Here is a 6,347-nt window from a genome sequence, read left to right on the forward strand (position 1 = left end):
AGGAAAAATTTTGACCAGCACTGATTTTGGCTGCATACTGCCTCTAAAAAATAAACGAGATTTTAAAAATGGGCTAACATCTAGAAAAAAAACTATCATTTTTATAATTTTACTCCATGCATCCTAATTCTCACAGTTCCCAATTCTAGGAGGTACTGTGCAAGGAAAAATACCTTTCAGCAGCCCAGAGGAATACCAGGGAAGAAGCAGGCAGCAATGGAAAATCCCATCACCTGGAGATGGGATTTTATCAAACTGCAGCTTTCACAGGCTAACAGCAACACTACAGCCATGTCAGGCTCTCAAGCATTGAGCAGCTCTAGCCTTCTTGCTGCATTTTGTAGAGTGTAGAGCAAGAACAGGACTAAGTGAACATGTGCTCCCGCATAGAAGGGCACAGCACTCTAGTTACAATATTAAGAGGGCTCAGAATAAAGCCTAACAGGATTTATTTTACTACTCTTCCATGAACAGCTATCAGCTAACTTACTAAGAAAAACACATTCTCATAAAAACAAAAATACTTGAACTAAAAACCACAGACTCATCAACAACTTTGTCAATCTTAGGCTGAAAAACGCAGTATCTAATTTTCGGTATTCCGGTATTCATTAGAACAGCTTGGCAGAACAGAGCTGCTATGGTTTGACTGTTCTTTTCAGTAAAAGCAAGCTGCAGTTCTGTGGCACTTATCTGGAAAAACAGAAATTAAAATTTTGGAAAAAATAACCCTTTTCTTATTGATCTAAGACCTGGCTGTGGCCACAAGCACGCCAGATATCACAAATATTTGGACTTTATCATCACAGTTGGCCAAAACACAAAGAAGAGTCATCAAGTTCATTTCCAGATACCCATTTTCTCAAAGTTGAAGAGTATTAAAACAGTTAGTATAGATTTACATCTCCCTCTCATTGTTAAATCGTGATTTCCCACACTTCATCTCCTAGGTGAAAAAAAGGCTATATTTCTTGGTCGGACTTGCCAGGTAAGAGCTCCACTTGACAAGCTGACACTAGCTTGCAGTGATCCAGCTGCAAATGTGAACACTTCACTGCATAATAATACATTACCATTCAAATTTTCATTGTATGGCTCCTTACAGGCATACACTTTCAAAAAATGCAGAAGTTGCATTAAAAAAAAAAAAAAAAAGGACATTCACAGGTACACACAAGCTTGCAATGTTCCTGTCGTTACTGCTTTCATATGATGCAGTTCAAAGCCACACTTCTACTCCTACTTCTATTTCTAGCCTGCCCCTGTAGTGGAATTAGCACCTCATCTTTTACTAAATTGCCAGCTTTTTTCCCCACTCGAATCCAGACTTAAAACAAATTAACACTATGGTTCCCTTAGAAATGAATATATAATTTCTACGGGTGATGAAGTGCATTCAGATAGCCACACTTTCAATAATGCTTCAGGTGGCATATTTGGTGTATTTAAAGCATAAGGTCTTCAGCATGAGAACTCTCTTTATTTTTATGTATTCTACCACAGTGAATATCACTATATTAATAGCACTAACACACAATCTGTTTGGCCTGAGCTATCTAAAACAGTAATTAAAAACAAGCATTAACTAACAGTGTCACAAGTCCGCTTAAACCTTTTTGCTAGCTAGTGAATACAACTGGAGGAAAGACTTTCCAAGGACTGGTACCCTACAATACTAACTTGTAGTGGTAACAGGCCGTAATAGAAGTAGTAATGACCATTTAAGCACTGGAAAGATATATTTTTATATTATTTATTTACATACTGGTTTTCTAATGGGAATAACAACGCATTTGTCTTTCTTTCAGAGTCAAATAGCAATGTTAAAGCACCTTCAGCCCTGACTTAAGCACATTAATACTTCTAGCTGACAAGTACAGTCATACAGAATGTACAGATACACATATCATTAGGGAAGTGATCGTGCCCCTGTACTCGGCACTGGTGAGGCCGCACCTCGAATACTGTGTTCAGTTTTGGGCCCCTCACTACAAGAAGGACGTCGAGGTGCTGGAGCGTGTCCAGAGAAGGGCAACGAGGCTGGTGAGGGGTCTGGAGAACAAGTCTTATGAGGAGCAGCTGAGGGAACTGGGGTTGTTTAGCCTGGAGAAAAGGAGGCTGAGGGGAGACCTCATCGCTCTCTACAACTACCTGAAAGGAGGTTGTAGCGAGGGGGGTGTCGGTCTCTTCTCCCAAGTAACTGGCGAAAGGACGAGAGGAAATGGCCTCAAGTTGCGCCTGGAAGTATTTAAAAGACGTGTAGATGAGGCGCTTAGGGACATGGTTTAGTGGACATGGTGGTGTTGGGTCGACGGTTGGACTCGATGATCTTAGAGGTCTTTTCCAACCTTAATGATTCTATGATTCTATAAAGCTCACCAGTAAATCACCCCAGCTTAAATGCGATGTTTGTCCATGAGTCTAGGCTCTATGGCAGAGAAAGCAACTGTAATATTGGCATACAGGGTACCAACCAATAAAGGTTGCCACAGACTGACCGCATCCGCTAAAGACAATGACTGGCTCTCATTCTAGGCGCTGAAGCTGAAAGGGCTCTTAGGGAAGTACTTCTTAGCATCCAAACACTTGAGACCCCTGGGCAAAGGAATAACCAGTGGTCCTTACGCCTCCAGTGTCACTGCCGTGCTCCAGGAACAACGTACTGCACTGCAGGAATGGACCATAGAGCTTTTGCTGAACCCTCACCTTCCTTCTTCTCAATACATATTTTCAGTTATTCCTAGATGAGCCTCTGATGTAAAAAAAAAAAAAAACAAAACCACAAACCCAGAGATCCCTAATCTCCATATTGAATCAGCACAATGGTGGGAAACAAGCAATGAGGAAAGAACAGAGCAGGTAGCTTAAAAATCCTGTGGAGTCATTACATACATTTAGCAGCTACACTGCCATGATAGTAGGAGCCTGCTTTTAGCTATTTTATTGGCTAAATTGGACAGCATTTTATTACCTCTACAATAAAGCAGATAACCCTAATGCATTTTCCTGACATTTGTAAATGGAGCTTGCAAGCAGTCAGAAACTAAAAATAGAGGCAGCACAGTAAGCCACAAATCTACCACTGCCTCCACTGCACAGTGACATCAATTTATGAAGTCTGCCAACGTATAGGTCAGATTTTGCTGTAATTCCTTCACCCCTTCCAAAGTGATTCCAAATAAAGAAAAATACCCCATTTCCCACACATTCTACCCTCAACAAAATAATGGTTTTATTCATTAGGCACTTAGGGACATGGTTTAGTGGGCATGGTGGTGTTGGGTTGACAGTTGGACTCGATGATCTTAGAGGTCTCTTCCAACCTTAATGATTCTATGATTCTATGATTCTACGATTTCCATGTGCCTCAGAAAAGTCATATGACTAGGGCACTAACCCTACAAAATCATTCCAATTTAACTCTTCAGCCATCTAGTCTCCCACCAGCCTTTGCCAGGTTTAATCCATCTAAAATGTGTTCCTGGAGAGCCAGCACCCCACAGGGACCCTGGGCCTCTCACTTCCTTCTCTGCACTGGGAGAGCACCCTGGTACCTTTTTGCACAAACACTGGAGGCAAGAAATAGGATAGGAAATTAACTCTGCCTCCAGTTCTCCCAAACAGAAATCTTTGGGATGAGTCTGGCTACAAATGAGAGATGGTACAGCTCCTCCATCTGTCACAAAAATCTCCTCTTACCTACTCAGAGAGAGGAAAACTATTTTTAGGAAGCTCCCCTTGATGGGACAATCACTCTTTCATGTTTGCTTTGAAATTAGTCTTTTTGAAAGACACACCTGGATGTCAGCACATAAAATATCATGGCTTCAAAGCACATGACCTGCACTTAGCAGAAATCAGGTAGGCAATCTGAACATCACTGAAAGTGTTGGGTTTATTTCTATATATATTACCATGCATATCTTGCCGGTTGCACAGAGTCACAAGCAAGAGGAACTGGAAGTTGTGCTGAATCAGAAGTGAAACTGAAATACAGTCTGTTTTCATTGCCCAGTGTTGATAAAACATCAAAACCTAATGCTACAATAAATATTTCAAAATAAATCTATTCCAAGCAGAGAAAACCAAATGAGTAATACTTTCTAAAAATCCCTCACAACAACCAAAGGCAAAGAACAGACATGATTCTGATACCGTTAATACTTTTAAAAAACGCTACTGACCAGGACGAACAGGTACACATACATTTCCCCAGGCACCTTCTCACCTCCCCAAAATTCTAGCAGACCAAAATGTAAGGATTTTTATGCACACACCCAAAATTTCTGCAAGCAGCACAGTAGCTACAAATGGCTGCTAAACATCCAATATCTCAGACACAAGTCTGCCAGACATCTAATCTTCATGGGCAGATCCAGTGCTATCCATCACTGTCATGTTCCTACACCCATATTTATCCCAAAGTCATTGGCAAAACTGTACCAACCCTATCTATACAAAATTTTCAGCTCATTTTCCCAGTTTATAATTGCATCAACATGGTAAAGACCCTTATTTCTGGGCAATACCATTATACCATTATGTATGTATCTACCAAGTGGAAGCATAAGTTTAATGTACATTAAACCTGGATCTTGATCTCATTAGAATTTATGACTGATTTGTAAAGAAGTCCCTAAGAGCGTTCATTTTTCCACCTGCCTGAAACGTGTCATAGTGACTCTGTGCAGAATGAACTGCAGCAGAGTACTAGGGGGCTTCCGTCCTTGGGGAAGACTCAGCTGTGGGACGTGACTCGGTGAACGGGGCTCTAAAGGAGCCAGACATCATGTCCTTAGCTCTGCCACTGCCTGGGGCATGACTGTTAGGCCAAGAAACCACTCCTCAAACTTTTTGGTTTTCCAATTTCTGAATTTGTTTTCTGTACAAATTCTACACACTTCAGAGCAGCGACTGTATCGTCCAGTCTGTCTCTACTATCCCCTGGACTACAGGCAGGGCTGGAACTTCTGGCTTCTATAATATGTACAAAAGCAACAAAGCTAAGGAACCTAGGATTTACTATTCCCGTCCTTCAAAAAGAAAGTGCAATCCCACCAAAAGTATTAATCAGCTTTACCTTTTCCTTCATTTTTTTAAAGGCATGAGATCCTTGACATAAATGAGTGACTATCTGCTATTTAATAACAGTTTACTTTACTTCTTCCGTAACAAAAAAAAATCCTCCAGGTATCCTAAAAATCTTTGCAGATACAGCCTGGTAACAAATTCTGCTATTGGCAGCGATAATGCTTTCCAGGAATATCTGTCTTTCCTTTTCTATTACTCAGTTAATTTTGTTTGTTTGTTTTCATCTATTGCAACGGTCAAATCTTTAGCAGCTGCAAACTTCCATAACTTCATTTACTTCAGTGAACTACAACAGTGTATATCAGTTGAAGATTTTCCTCATTGCTTATTACAGAAACAACAGAATTTCAGGGCTTTGTGCAAAAGTTTTCCTTAGAGTTTAATCCAAACAATTCTTTCCAATTTGCTGACATGTTAGCAAAAAAAATAATTATTATTACCATCTCTGACTTCAGGATTTTCTATCTTAAATCATTCATGTTTCAATTTCAGAACTTTTTAAAAAACTATTTTTTGTGGTTCTTGCAAAGAATTAAACATCAGTTCTCCCTTAATTCCCTTTGTTTACATGTTTTCTGATTATATGTGTCTTGTGGCTGCATCAGTACCTCATGGTAAAAGATCAGAAGGCTTCCATTTCAGGGGTTAAATATTCACAGTATTGGCTTTCACGCAGGCAGCACGGATGTAGTTCTCCCAGACTGATCATTCATTATACCATGGTGCTCACCAATAGTACCAATCTCAAAGAACAGCAAAGCAGTCCAGTCCTAAAGCTTACTTAGTCTCCTGATTCACTTCTGTTTAATTTGCTTTCATCTTCCCATTTACTACCGAAAGAGCATCATGCCTCCAGTGGCATGTCCCACAAACGAACAGAACAGACTAGGCAACCGAGCAGGACTGCGCAATCCCGAACTATGAAACAATCCTACTGCAAAAAACAAGGTATAACTTATCAAATGATGAAAAAATTATCCATGTGGAGAAAACAGTGAACCAGCTTTCTCTACAACACACAGCAGACAGTCCCCAAGAGCATACCAGTAATATAAAAAAAAAAAAAAAAGCAGACACTGATTGATAGAGAGACACACACACACCAAGGGTAAATCTGTTCCTGATTTCAGAAAAAAATCATGCCTAGGCTCTCTTTAAAAACTGCTGAAATATCTTCTATACACAACAAGCCTTCACTGCCACCCTTCAGTGAGTATAACACTAAATAATGGTCAGCCAAATATACCAAAGCAGTC

The 6,347-nt window shown here is 40.2% G+C and overlaps 1 protein-coding gene across 1 annotated transcript in view; it reads right to left on the reverse strand.

Moving 5' to 3' along the window:
• The window catches only part of TMEM163 (transmembrane protein 163), a 112,497-nt gene that overhangs the window by 51,167 nt on the left and 54,983 nt on the right, over positions 1–6,347 (reverse strand). The gene's annotated exons all lie outside the window — the stretch shown is intronic.

The sequence above is a fragment of the Pygoscelis adeliae genome, unplaced genomic scaffold (assembly GCF_000699105.1).
Source record: "Pygoscelis adeliae isolate BGI_AS28 unplaced genomic scaffold, ASM69910v1 Scaffold51, whole genome shotgun sequence".
Lineage (NCBI taxonomy): Eukaryota > Metazoa > Chordata > Aves > Sphenisciformes > Spheniscidae > Pygoscelis > Pygoscelis adeliae.